We start from the raw sequence: 15,420 nt of genomic DNA on the forward strand, positions 1-15,420 counted from the left end.
GATCTGTTGAATAAATTAACACTCATGTTGCGCACACAGTGGGATGTGAGAACTGAACATGGACCAACTGTACAGTAGGCAGGTTTATGCACATTTTCCAAAGTCAAATTCAAGCACTTTTCAAGCATGTAAAAGGTGCATTTTAATGTTTTTCCAGCACTTTAAAGCTGCGGTAAATCACATATTTACATACACATAGCTAAAACCATATAGGGTCTGGGGTGTCCAGATAGGAGAACCCTTTTAGTTCCTGATAGAACCATTTATAAAGTTTCCACCTGGAGTCCTTTCAGAAGGTTCTACCGAGAACCAAACATAAAGGGTTATTCCCTATGAGAGATTCTACAGTGAACCCTTCAGTGGTGCAAATGTTCCACCCAGAAACCTTTTTGGGGAATCTATCCAGAGCCCTTCCACCTTCTACAGCCAACAACTGAGAACCCATTTATATTTCAAAATTTTAATCTGGGACCGACTCAAAACCCTTTTCCACCAAAATAGCTCTGGTTCCTGAACCGGTTCGGTTCAAGGTTCTTAGAACCTTGGCGCTAGCTAGTGATTCAGCTGTGTTTCCACCAGTTTTGAGCAGAACCATTGTAATCAAGGATGTCATCAACACAACAACCCATAGGAAAAGAAAACCTGCTATACTTTGGTTCCTGCCTTTTGGAACATTTGTTTCTAAGAGTGTATGTTCAAAATGATTAGGCCCCATTTCGGTTATTCATCAAATCAGATGTCACTGTGCTGCAAAGAACTAAAATAATGTTTTGTGATTCTACAGCGGAGCGACAATTAAAGGAAAACACAAAGCGTCATGTTTCAAAATGTGTCACCTGTCTGTAAGTGGACTTGGCATCCAATATAACATGGATGAGCCAATATGAAACAGTCACTCACACCAACACTAGACAAATAACTTCAATTTCAATAAAATCCTTTTCAAGCGAGGCTCGAGTGACTCGTCTTCATTTTGTGTGAAAGGCAAAATCAATTAGGCTGACTTATTCTACTTCTTTGTCTAAAGAGCAAACTATTCAGCAGTAATGCAATTACAATTTCAAGCACTTTCAAGCACCCCTAAATCAAAGCACTTTTCAGACCTTGCAAACATTAAATTAAAGGGGTAATATGTTGCAAATACCCATGCAAAAATGAGTACAACAGTTCAAATAGTGAGTTGGCACCATAAATGGTATACTGAATAGGTTGAAACACATTTCTAGCACCCGTAACACTGAGTAGCCAAGCTCCAACTGAGCCATGAAAGGAGAGTAAAAAAAAGGGAATTGTGCCCTTACAATAACCTTGACTACCACAACAGAGCGTGGGCTTTTGTCTCCAGCTGACACTCCCTCAAAAAGTGGGCGCGTGGCTTCGCGAGGTCACATCTCTGAGATGAACCACCAGGAGAAGTGAGAAGAGTGAGAAACACTGGTTCACCTGGATCAAATTGAGTTCAGCAGGGTGTCTCGGCCTTGCCACAACAGCTCGGGCAACCAACGCCAAAAATAAATAAAAGTGTTTTGATGACAGAGATCGGTCTGGTGACGCGCTGCCCTGACCGCATCACGCCCGCCGTGTCCAGCAGCAGCATCAGAGGCGTCACGTGAGGCCTCCGTCCAGCCGAGGGACAATCTGGCCTGACTGCAGGCTTCCCCTCCCTCCCGCCGCTCTGGGAACAAACTGCCTATGAACACACAAACACCCCAAAAATGACTCCTCCCTAACGCCAGAGCTCATCTTTGCTTTGTATTAACTGGCATTTTACTCTTCATACTCCCTCCTCCTCCTCCTCCTCCTCCTCCTTCTCTCTCACCGGCTCTGCTCTTCCCTCCCTCTTGGTCTTCTTTCATTCTCGTCGCTGCCAAGAACTTAATGACACCACTGAGCTAACTCGTTGCTATGGAAACAGGCTCATGATTGGTTGGGAGGGCTGAGGGAGAGTTTGGAATGATTGTGGGTGGGGACATGGAGTGCTGGCTGGGTGGGTGGGTAGCTACTGGGGGGGGGGGGGGGGGGGGCAATGACTGTAACATTTGTACAGAAAAAAAAACCCATTAACAATCCCTCTTGGCGAGCAGAACGCAGTGACATTCCTCTGGTCTGTCGTGACAAACACACATCACATCAGATGTGAAGGCTTTCATCCATTTCCCTGTTATCTCTTAAAGGGACAGTTCATACCTAAATCAAAAAGACGTATTTTTCCTCTTACTTGTAGTATTATTTATCCATCTAGATTGTTTTGGTATGAGTTTCTGTGATTTGGTGATATAAACCGTAGAGATTTCTGCCTTTTCTCAAACATAATGGGACCAAATGGCACTCGACCCTTCTATTGTAGAAGGAAAGTAGTTCTAATGGATTCAACCATAGAAAGAGAGCAGCTCCGGTAGATTCCACTGTATAAAGAAACTTCTCACAACAAGGTCTGTGTGTTATCTTTAGTATCCGAGTCATGATTTCTGCAAAAAGACATTGCTACTGAATTTTTCAAATGTAATTTCGTGGCGCTTTGAGCATCACAAGCCAAGTGCCATTTAGTCCCATAATATAGAGAAGGCAGACATCTCTACCACCAATATCTCACACCAATAGAATCTAGATGAATAAAGAGCACTGCAGGTAAGGTTTTTTCTGGAGACTCTGGAGTGAACTGTCCCTTTAATTCTTGCTCTGAGCTTGTGGTTCAACACCGCAGGCATCCACCGGCTTTTTTCCTGACCGCCTGAGAAAGGCCACAGCAGAGAGGCGTGCGTGCACACGGCTGACAGGCGAACCCACGTACACAGTTACATACATAATCATCATCTATTTCTAAAGCGGAGAGCACACGATGCACGTTCCATAAATAGATAGAACGGGAGGAGGAGATCAAACTGTAAAAACTTCAATAAAACATCATAATCGGCTGTAAAAGACGGAAACAAACAAAAACCATGCCTTCTGTTTCTAAAATGAGACTTCAGTCAAACAAATCTGCATTCAGTCAACTTAAAATGTATATGAGACTCAAGGGCAGATACTGTATTAAATTCTCAAGAGCAATTCCTGAAGGGAACAAAGTGCCGCCCAAAGCACTGCTGTATTAATGTACATAGAGGAAATCCTTCTTACTACTGTATCTTGGATAATTGATAAGTGTTGGACAGACATGTTCAAATGTTTTACATAATTACATTAACAGTAATGATAAAATAGCAGTGGTCCTTTTCAGTCCAATAGCCTATTTAGGTTAGTTTGTTTAATCAGCAATACAAAGAATGGCCACTAGGTGTTAATGGTACACCATGTATGGGTGTTATTTTATATTTACAATGAGTATGGTGTGATCTCGTGTAACAGCTCCATCAAGAAGACAGCTTAAAAATTAATTTGCTCTTCTTTTATGCCTTTAATTTATATGGCAGCTGACAAAATGACAGGAAAAGGGGGAGAGAGAGTGGGGGAATAATATGCAGCAAAGGGCCACAGGCGAGAGTCGAACCTACGGCCGCTGCAGAGGACCCACAGCCTCGGTACATGGGACAAATGCTCTAAAAACTGAGCTACCAGGCCACCAATTCATGCTTTAATCCTATTTTTCTGCTACATTTTGTAGTCACTAAATATCTGTTTTGATTTTTACAAGATTATAAAGCTCAAAATAAGCACAGTTCCAGTTCAAAGATTGAAGGTTTCAGAGCTCTATAAAGGAAAATCAACAATTTTAGGGACCTGCTAAAGGCTAGGAATGAGAAAAATGAGTGCTGTTGCTGTGCTTCCTGAGAGTCGTACTGTCACTGAAATAAAGAAGACGTGACCTTAAAAAAATGTCTTGCCACAGCAAGGCCAGCGATGGCTGCAACGTGAGGAGGGGGTCAAGGTGAAGCGTCCATCATGGAGATGGAGGACAGAATAGGTGTCATAGGAGGTGACGTTGCACTGGGATTATAATGATTATAAAAGAGGATGTTCTCCAGGACAGCGACTTCATAAACCTGCATAAGACGTACACCCAACACCCCTGACAATTGGTAATAATACATCATTAAATTAATGATAGGTTGCATGCGTACATTTTGAATTATATTATAATTTGAAGTGCAATTTATTTTTCAAATTCAAAATGTCTTCAAACTAATGAAATATACAATAATTATGGAAAAAGTCTGGTTTGGATAACAGCAGACTAACTGCACAAGCTGACAAATTTTTATCTATAATTATGACAAGTGCTTCCAGAGCACATTGTTATATTATGCAATATTATGGTGTTACATTTACAATGATATGCTGAGGGGGACAACTGTCTGTTTTCCCAGAAAAGGGGGGATCCAGACCCCCTTGTCCCCCCCATGTTACACAGTGAGCTCTAGACAACGTGAAGCATCGCTTCTGACAAACTTTAAATTAATTCTAAGATTCAATGGCAGCGGCATCAGTGTAAAATGTGACAAAGTGTCAGTGTCCACAGCCAAAGAACTGAATGCCGCTCCACCGCTCTGGTCACCTCATTAATATGCTGCCTTCTGTGCGCCAAAAGACAAGTTCGCTCGCTAAAATCCTGTCAGCACACATCTCCACCCCACGCAAACAGCCTTACCACAGACTGTGAAGGTCTGCCGTCCTGGTTAAAGTGCCGTTCCACATATTCTGAGGACAGGAGGTGACTGCAGAGAGAAGAGAGGTACCATGAATATCTCTAACAGCATTATCTGTTTCACCATGAAGCCAAAATTGGTTTCATCAGGGATATTTTTCCACCTCTCACTCTCATCTCAAATCTATTACACAGAGAACATATTAACATGGGGTGTTAATAAAATCAGTGGAACCTCATAAAAATGCAGCAGTGTCGGTCTTTGTGTGTGTGCGTGTGTGTCACATTGGTATTCCCCATCTTGTCGTGTAACATAATAGAGCCGCTAAGTGCATTTGCTTAAGTGCGTGGAAATGCTAATCAGAACAGCTGCAGTAAATTAAGAGCACCTACTGATACAAGCGTGTGCAAAGAGGCAGATCTGATGATTTTAGGCGGTAATACTAACTGGTTTAGCTCCAGGTCCAGAGTGAAGGTTTGTCCGAAGGCTTCCACTTGGAAACAGCTCTGGGCCAAGTGGACGGGCTGAAAAAAAAAAAAAGAAACCACAGTGACAGAGACAGATTAGACAGCTGATAAATTGAAGTGTAACAAAACAATTGTGGTTAAGTGTGTCGCTCTGTAAAAGCCACAGAGTGATTTTGAAAAAAGTCCCATGAATAATTCAACAGAATCAATAGTGTGTACGCTCTAAAAGCATCTCAGCCGCTGAAATATTATGATTGATAAAGTCTCCATCGATCGACATTGGCTGCCAGCATTCGGACTGCAGAGAGGTATGGCTGTTTAAGAGCTGGGCTGGAGTTTCCTGATCGAGATGGATGGACAGAGGCTGGACAAAAGAAGGAAGAGAAGAGAGGAGGAGGAAGAGGAGGAGGAAACTTCACTGCTATTGTCAGTGATGCTGTACCAATTAGAGCGGTTACAATAACAGAATTTTAAACCTCGATACAACACTGGAAAAATTCGATACCACTGCAAAAAGAAACAAAGTCTTTGGCCCACAAAATAGGACAATTTTTTCAACCTGCGCACAGTGCTCCTAAAAGAAAAAGTCATTAAATACTGTCTGGCTTTGCTGCAAACCAAATTTCAGGCAGGGCAATAGAGACTGAACTGAAGTGAGGCCTTTAAAGAGCATTTTTTATATTTTGGTACTATGGATACCACGATTATGAACAAATATTCTCTTATTTTTGTTTGTATCCACCATTTGTTCTTATTTTACCAGTACCTACTGATTGCTCAGATTCACCAGTGTTTTCTTATGTCGACTCTTTTCTTGGCTACAAGAAAATTTTCACCTTGGTGAAACATAGCCATTTTTTGGTCAAAGTCTGGAGCGGCAACTATTCTCTTCAGAGACCGTACATTTCTTGGCTTTGGCATCCATAGCAAGGCTCAAGTTCATTCACTCACTTCAGTTACTATGCATCCGTCTGCTGGCACAGCATTTATAGCATCACAATATTTCGATTTTACTATTGCTGAAATTCTGAAATTCTTCTCCTTGACAAGGTCTTTTTTGGTGGCATATCTCCAGTTCTTGGGCATGTAACAGATTATTTGCAAACACCTGCCCCTGCATAGCTATTAAGGGGTGTTATCTATGCCGATAACAAACAACTGGCCACGCCCCTCCAATTTATGACCCAGTGGGATTCATCATTCAGCACACCTGGGTAAAAGCACATTTTGGTGGTTATGAACATTTGGTCCATCTGGAAACTTGTCTTATTTTTCCTCTTAACACAAAATTAAGAGAAATATAAGAGGAAAATAAGAGACTGTTGCTGCGTGAGGCCCATTGTGTCATTTTAAACATATGGTATCAGGAAAGTATCAATATTTATAACAACCTTAATGAACAGCTGCCAGAGCTGAGGAGGTAAGGACACTGCAGCACCAATATAGAGAAAAATAAGAGAAATACACTGAAGACTACACAGCATGTCTCTTCAGCAGCTCAGGCTGTGCCAGCGTGGCTTTGATCTCAGTCTGGAGGAACCAGGCTGCAGTGAATCACCGGGCTTTTACAATAACATACATCACTATCCAGGAATCATTCCCTCCTGTGACTACATGCAACAGATTTCTTACTACTGTCTTGGAGAGGCTGAAGCATGGCGTCCATCAAGGCTGCACTCTGTCGAGTGTTTATTTTGTTTACGCTTTACAGTATTCACGATAATTGTTACACTACACACACTGTTGAATGTTATGAACTCCACTCACTTCGCCCAATTTCTCTCTGCTCCATTGCACTATTCATTCTGCTACACTGCTCACTACATTTACATACAGGTGTGCACTGCACTTCAAATGCCAACAGGCAAATACCTCAGAGTTCATGGTTCTGTTCCTGTTTGTAATGGTACTTTTTGTGCAAGATGTCTTCTGTGATTTTTCATATTTATGCATGTTTGCTTTTCTACATTTCTATATTCTATATTTTTTCTCCAAAACTTTTCCTCCAAAATCAACAAAACATTAAAGTTTCTTGTAGAAGCTTTAAGGTGTTCCATCCAAAGCCCATTTCATAGCTGTTCTGGTGCTTTCGACTGTGTCAGAATCTTCCTCAGCTGGAGGACTTTGCACAGTAATTTTTCAATCCATACAGGATATCCACCCAGAAACCAATAATATCAATACCCTGCTGCAGCATGTCAACGTCAGCCTGATATCTTAAAATAATTGTAATCCAGTGCAGTCTTTATGCACAAACATTAAAAACATTCCCCTCACCTCACTTATTTTCAATGCAGCATTATGTGACAGAACAGAATGAAAAAGCACAGCTCATCTCTTTCTGCTTCTAAATTTATGATGTCTCTCATTCTTGGCGTCTTTAATATTTCAAAAAACAAAACACAGCAGGGCGACAGGGTACAGCAGCTGAGACAGGAACTTCTGAAACCTCGTCTACTTGAACAGTGTCATCATTTGTATCTCATGAATGTATATTATGTTAACTGCGATGCATCCAAACATGAGTTCTGCGGTTCAAATAATGAGTAGACGGTATATTAAAAGGAGAAATCTGTAATATATTTACCATATTAAATCTTAAAAACGATCACGATATGTCATCAGAGAGCAAGGAAACATGCTGAATCGAAATATTCGCTTCACTTACAGCCACAGTGTCCTCCTTTGAAATTTCCATTCCAGACCGGAAAAACTGCCCTTTCTTTTTTTTTCACATTAATTAGAGTTCAAATTAATGCTGAATTTTCACCAAATGAGTAAGTGTCTGTTTATGAGTCTTAAGACATCATTAATAATCTTGTTGAAGGCGTAGATGTTTATAACTATTAAACTGAGTTTGGCAGGCAGTGAGATGGGCAGTCACTTAAATTATCATCCAGAAAGTGTTATTTTCAGGCTTAACTTTACAGGCAGGCAATTGATGGTTATAAACAGCTGATTGACTTAGAGTAAAGGACTCATCGCTTGTTCTAATTGTCAAATTATGAGGGTGCACAACCTGTGCTCCTGCAGAGCTCCTGCAGAGCTCCTGCAGCCTGTCTGTCTCTGTGGTGTCAGGGGAGGAGAGGGCAGGGGAAAACAACTCACTTCAACCACAGACAACTGTGTATTTAACAACATTACAGCCTTTTTAAGATTTCAATCCAATGGCGCCAAGTCGCTACTTGGACTTTGCCACACAATGGCCAACAATGCTCTTTTAATTAGGTTGAAATCCTATTTAATATACGATCTTTGGTTAAAGCGAGTTGTCTGAAGCAGGAAGCAGGCTGGAAGGAGAAGCTGAAGCAGGCTGCAGGAACACCACAGAAGCACAAGAAGCAGCATTGTGAATTGACAATGATGAGCGACAACACTGTCAATTGTCTGCACAGCCTGTTATCCCGAAAACAAAAGTCCACTGCCACGAAAATACAAACTCAGGAGTTGGTGTTCAGTGAATGCCTACCAGATTTGATTAACATTTTGCTTAACTGTTATAAACATCTACTCTTTCTAAAGGATTATTAAAGACTTCTTGCACCTCATAAACAGACACTTCATTGAACTGATCTGCACTGATTTGAGCTCAAATTTATGTAAAACATTTGGCCTGGAATGGAAATATCAAAGGAGGATAATGCAGCTGCAGTGCTGTTGTCAGTATTTCAACTAAGCATGTTTTCTTAATTTCTGATGAAATATCATGATCATTTTATGTTTTATTACAGCAAATATATTACAGATTTCTCCTTTAGGATGGGTTCTCCTCGAGAGACAACATGTATCTTAACTATATTCTTCAAATGTGCCTGCGTGTGTGTGTCTGTGTGTAAGGAGCTTAATGTACCCTCTCATAACAGTTATATGAACTACATCATATCAGCATGACAGAGAGATAGAGGGGTGGGGGGCAGGGTAGGGGAGCTAAAGCTTCTTGGACCATGCAGCACTTCTCACACAGGCCTGTTTCATAATTTATGGGGACATACTTCAACACACCATTGAATAATGAAGAAGTCGGGGGCTCGGCACGGCAGCCGGATGATCGGACATAATGACTGAATATTTCAGGAGGGGCTAAGCTTTTTTCTGTGGAGAGGAGGACCACCACAAACACGCAAACATTTAAACAGTTCTTTGATAAATTTACTACATTGCTTGTACTATGTACAAAACAGGTCAGAGGGTTTTAGTTTCAGTAGGGTAACTTGTTGCCAGATGTCACTGCGTGAGTACAGGTGGGAATAAATGGCTGTAAAGCAACAACTTGTCTGTCTCAGTTCTTCACTGTGGACATTCAGAGGGATTTTCAGTGACTAACTGGGTCAAAAATACCACCCTGCACTGTCATCCCTGTGTAGCAGGAGCCGCGTGAGCAGCAGAGAGCTGAGTGGTGCACACTTACAGACACGGGAGAAATGAGGTTCCCATCTGTCTCTGCACTGTCACACCCATATATGCTCACACAGATTTGCTACAAGGCCACCGAAGGATGCATGTTGAGCACCAGACTTTTCCAGAACTTACTGATCTGCACATTTAAGTGCTGCAGACCCCCATTTCATATGATTTTGGTCCAGAGAGAAACCTGTGAGAGATGATAATGAATCCTCTGATTATTCGTCTTCTCCGTCCAACTGGAATACTTTCTTTTAAGTGAGATTAATCTATTCCTCATCTTGATGGGAGATTCCTGAAATCTAATCAAGTGTCTATGCTCCCCAAATTAAGACCACTGGGCTGAGACTGACAGAGAACAGAGTAATCAGATGCGAATATAAACAATTTTGAGAGTGAGATTGGTGACATAGGGGGTTTATTGTTAGTCACAACTTACCGAGGAGTCTCCGGTGCTGTTCTTCACCCTGGTATCCAAGTGGTCATGAGCCATTTCCTCCTCCGACTCGATCTGCTGCACCAGACGCTTCGGGTACGTGATCTTAGTGGCAGTGTCCTCGCTATCTGGCCGCCCTGCCAGGGTAAACCAGTCCCACATGCCACCATCCTGCACTGGGCTCCTGTCCACACCTGCATGTAGCACAACACAAGAAACATGGTCTGACAAGGTGGGGAAAGTGATTCTTAACAAGCGAGCACTCAGATCAGTGTTTTTTGGCAGATGTTATTTGCACCCAGGTTGTAATAGTCATTGTGGCTATTTGCACCTAGGGTGTATATAGCCTTGCATGGCAGAGACATGCACCAAGACGTCTGCAGCCAAAAATTATATTTGTACCTGGGATGGATTAGCCAATGTGGCTATTTTTACCTAGGCTGGAATAGCCAGTTTGGTTTTTTGCACCCAGAGTGGAATAAGCAATGTGGCTATTTACACCCGGGTGTGTATAACCTGGCATGACAGAAAAAAGCACCCAGATGGCCATAACCATCAATGATATTGTCATTCGGGGTGGAAAAGCCAGTGTGGCTGTTGGTATTCGGGGTGGACACCCCAATGTGGCTATTTACACTCTGATGTATTTAGCCTAGCATGGCAAAGACAAGCACCCAAGTGTCCATATCCAACAATGCTATTTGCACACAGAAACCATTATCTTTCCCTAATCCTTACCAAGTAGTTTTGTTGGCCAAACCTAACCAGACTGCAACTGAAAACTGATAATAACAGTTATAAAACTGTAAATAACAGGTACCACTGACATGTATTTTCACACTACTGTCAAATTTTAGATTCCTGGGACTGGATTTGGACTCTCCCACAGGAAAGCCTTGCACTTAACCCATTCATCCACCGCAGCCTCTTGTCAACAGTGAATTTGTCACTCTTTATAGCTAAAATAAGAGGTTCTGATGTGAACAGCCAAAGAGCTGCCTACTTCTACCCAGGTACAAATGGACACAGTTTTTTTCTGGCTGATGGTTTGGTGACCTAATTTATCACACTGACAACTTCAAACATTTTATCAGTCATTGCCTATAAATATTTTAGTGGACATAATAAGGTTTTGATGGAAAATAATGAATGTATGATTTTAGTCTATAAGCTAATAGACTGACGCCCATATTGACATGTGCACTTGGCCCATATAGCTTAAAATTTCATAATTCATCAATAGAGCTCTAAAACACGTTGTCTTTGTGATTGACAAGTCACATCATTGTGCTTTTAGATGTTTACTTGAGAAAACACCGCTGCTGCCTGGAGATACTTATGGGTAGGTTGGATACAGGCAATGGGGGCTGCGATTGAAATGTGTTGATGCAGCAAATCTTCCGCATCGGAGGGTGCTCTGAGGCCAGCGGGCTGGTTGCCACCGAAATCCCGCTGCAATAAAATCACAGCCTCGGACGGATCGGGGTTAGAAAAGTGCTGGTGCAAGGGGAAAAAAATGTGGATGCAAAGGAAACGAAAAGGGTGCTCCCGCTCTTTATCCACCCCCTCCCTCTGCTCTCTCTCTTACCTGAGACTGCAAGCCTCTCGCCCACTGCAGCAAAGACCATGAAGCACCACACCGCCAGCATGATCTTCACATATTCCCCCGGATTACACCATCGAGAGCAGCAAAATGTCACGAACCCGGCCGGCGGAGCGGAGGAAGAAGAGCAAAACGCGCAGAGCGGAGATGATGGCGAAGCTTGAAGATGAATCTGCTGCTAAACATCTGATGAAGCGCGCCCTCTCATCTCTCCCCCCTCTCTATGGCTCTCTGTCTCTCTCGCCGCTATTAAGGATTTGACTTTGCATATCATAAAGATGAAAAATGAATCATAACCTACAGACCTAGGGCGGAGAAATTGATCAGTGAGGAGATGGTGAGGAACGGGAGAGCGCGCACCGCGGACGCATACCTCCGCAAGGCTGCGCGGGTGCGTATGGGTGTATGGATGAGCTCGTGTGTGCGTATATGCGAATCTGCGGTATGCGGAAACGAAGGGATGGGAGAGTGAAGAGAAAATGCGTTGGGTCTTCTGCGGTGAGGAGGACACGTGGGACCGTTGTACCCTCCCTCATCCCGAGCAGCCTCCTCCTCCCGTTGCCATGCAGCTCTCCGTGCAGGAAGAGGATGCGACAGCCCGGCTGAGGAGCTGCACGGCCGAAGACGAACCGTTAAGGGGATCAGGGTTTATAACACTTCATTCATTTTCTCAGTGTAGAGGGGCTATGAACGGTGGCGCGTCTCTAAAAGACGTTACATGAAGATTACAGGTCTGCAGGGATGAAGGTGTGTCCGAGGAGAGACATCACAGCTGAACGCAAAAACATCCGTGCAAATACATTAGTGGCATCGCCGTCATAAATGGTCCCACAGATACTCTGTTTCTGTGGCAACCAACTCAGTTTGGGGATGTATGCATAATTCATATTTTTACAAAAGATCTCTACTTTTGCTTTTACATCCTGTCATTCTCTGCTGAAAAACATTAAATACATGCAAATGCCAAAAAATAAACTTAAAATAAGAGCTAATTCCCTAACCACATTGACATACCAGAATTACCACCTTGTGGTTGTTTATCTTTGTGAACCAGTCAAGTTGCAGTTTACATCCACATCTGTCTAGACTCTTCTTTTGCCAAATAGACATTATTTGACTTCCATGAAATATTTCCATTGAGAAACATGATGTCTTCTCTTTGATACTTTTTTTCCTTCTGGGAAGTAGAGAGTTTATGACCTTTGACCTCTTGGATAGAATGTGTCATCACCTTGTCATTTCATCTTATTAGTCACTTGTGTGAATTCTTGAGTTATGGCCAAAAATATATTTTGTGAGGTGACAGTGACCTTGACTTTTGACCTCCAAAATCTAATGAGTTCAAGTGGACACTTGTGCCAAATCTGAAGAAATTCCCTCAAGGTGTTCTTGAGATATCATGTTCACACACATCGATACTCTGTATTGGCACACAAAGTTCAGAATATTGGAATCAGAATCTGGATAGAAAAAAATCTTACCAGAACATCTCTAGTTCAGACTTGCTTGTGATTTCCACATGTGACTTACTCCCATCTCTGGATTCCCCCCCCCAATTTCATATTTACAAAGCTGGTTTTCACTTAAGGCAAACAGTGTGACATTTAGTTTATGTCACATGGGAGCTTTTAAAGATCTTCTCGCTGTCGAGAAAAACACGCAAGTAGCAGAGTAGGTTTGACAACTGAGGAAAAGTACTTTGTGCTCGTCTCCTTCGGTGAATTCAGAAAAGAGACAGTGGAGTGGTTTGTAATAAAGCAGGAAATGTTATGGACAAATAAATCAGTTTTTCCAGGCATCTGCATTTGAACCAAGCATCACACAGCAAACAGTTACATCATTTTTTATAATATTTATGTTAAAATTTGGTAAAATACTCAAAAAATGATCAATATAATCACATTACTGTGTAGATCTACACTGGCAACACAGTAATATTTTTGTGATTTATGAATATGACAGGTATGACGTACTAATTTAATTCTGAAAGACAAATAGCGATCGACTGGCTTCTAATTGGGAACCATAAATACAGATCAATTGAACATCGAAGCTGAAGACCTGCAGTGCTCTGTGTTGCTCTCTCATCCCAATGACCTGAGCTTCCTTGATGCAGTGAAGTCTTCCACCAGCCCTCCTGCAACACATCCTGCTAATGGAGGCACATTGTGCACTGACAGCCCCCTCTGAATATTTCATCTCCCCCCCTTTGAGACTAACAGGGAGCAAGAGAGCGGAGGAGAGATGGAGGAAGAGTGCAGCATCGAGGGCCAAATAATGTGCTCATCCTGTCCCTCCTCTGTAAAAATAGGAAGGTTGACACCAAAACAGACATCGGTTCAGCAAGGACAGTCCAGCCTCTCCACTGTCCATTTGAATGGTTTTCATGAGATAAACAGAGGTTGGCTGCTGATCACACCGTGCTGATGCAGTCAATTAAGTATTCAGCAGTGGTGCAGCTGAGTAACAAAAACTGCAAACAGAACTGTGAGGAATCAGGGCTGCAGAGAGTCTGTGGCCGTGCTTCACTTTGACAGAAAAGTTATTAGGATAAGTGGCTCCTGCGGTTCCTGGCAGAGGTGTGGACTCCAGTCACATGACATGGACTTAAGTCAGACTTCAGTCACAAATCTGATGACTTTAGACCCGACTTGACAGAATCATAAAAGACTTACAAGGCAACTTGGACTTGAGCATCAATGATTTGTGACTTTGGTGCATGTCATCCCCTCACTCTCTGTCCCACTTTCCTGTCTCTCTAGAACTGTTCTAAAAGCACTTATAAAAGAAAAGAAAATAATCGATGCCTTCCCCCAAGCCCAAAGATTAAAAGGTATATTTTTGTCTGCCAAGAAACAGTAAATTTCCCTTCATTTTCTGGCAACTAACATTAATGCTATTCATTCTCAGCAAGCTGACACTTAAGGGAGAAATTTGTATCAACTGCACATCCAAAAATGAGTCCTGCAGTCCAAATAACGAGTTGGAGCCATATACAGTATATTAAATAGGTTGAAATTCTATTTAATATACAGTCTGTGGTTGAAGTGAGTTGTTTCCTCTGCCTTCCCCTTTGAGTTCAGTCACTGCCTGCTTTTGGCTGCCAGACTCCATTAAAATTTTGATCAATTTAACCGTTATAAACATTTACTCCTTTGAAACAATTGTTAATGATTTCTTATGACTCATTTGGTGAAAATTCAGTATTAATTTAAACTCTAATAGCTGTGAAACAGGAGAGCACTGAGGCTGTAGTGTTGTTGACAGAGAAGCAAGTATTTAAATCCTTCAGCATCCAATCAAGTTGCAGGACAGAAACGTTAAGAACTAATATTATGTTACTGAGCTCCAGTGGGGAAAAAATGACCAGAGATAGTGTTTGCACATAAAAACTATGCAGCAATCAACAAAGAACGAATGCACAATGCAAAACGTTGAAAATTACTGAGGCAACAAATTCCAAATTTGTTTGACATTTAAATCTGAACAAAGAATGGTAAGTCTGAGCTCTGTTGTTAAAATGACATCACATTTGATGAAGAGCACCTTATGAATTGTTTAGGATTTAAAACCGAAAGTTTAGACGTTGGGTTGACTTGACATGAGAACTGGGACAAAGCTGGTTCAACCTCTGATCCCAGGAGATCCTGAACAGGGCTAAAAAAAAAATAGGACTGTGTTAGACGGACTATTTTAATCTGCTAACTTTCTTTATTTACAGCAGTCATCGCCAAAAAGTCTGTTTCTGTGACAAAACTATCTTTGACTGGGGGTCCTTCCATTTTCCAGCTAAATCCTATAATTAAACTCAAACACCATGTAACTAGCTGAATTTACTGCAGTTTGAGAGAATACACAATGAGACTTCATCATTTCAGATATCTGGACAGTGTAGCCTTCAGTCAAGTCCAGGACCTTGTGAGACAG

General features: G+C 41.9%; 1 pseudogene across 1 annotated transcript in view; it reads right to left on the reverse strand.

The window, feature by feature from the left end:
• LOC146309210 (disintegrin and metalloproteinase domain-containing protein 11-like) overlaps positions 1-12,082 on the reverse strand; it is a 29,908-nt pseudogene extending 17,826 nt beyond the window's left edge. Inside the window, exons 1-4 of the transcript XR_014772487.1 lie at positions 11,479-12,082; positions 9,894-10,084; positions 5,034-5,110; positions 4,589-4,655 (exon numbers count right to left, since the gene is read on the reverse strand). The product of XR_014772487.1 is annotated as a disintegrin and metalloproteinase domain-containing protein 11-like (transcript). The remainder of the gene's footprint in view (positions 1-4,588; positions 4,656-5,033; positions 5,111-9,893; positions 10,085-11,478) is intronic.
• Positions 12,083-15,420: the final 3,338 nt, after the last annotated feature.

The sequence above is a fragment of the Lutjanus erythropterus genome, chromosome 19, assembly GCF_056507025.1.
Source record: "Lutjanus erythropterus isolate fLutEry1 chromosome 19, fLutEry1.hap2, whole genome shotgun sequence".
NCBI classification, from domain to species: domain Eukaryota; kingdom Metazoa; phylum Chordata; class Actinopteri; order Lutjaniformes; family Lutjanidae; genus Lutjanus; species Lutjanus erythropterus.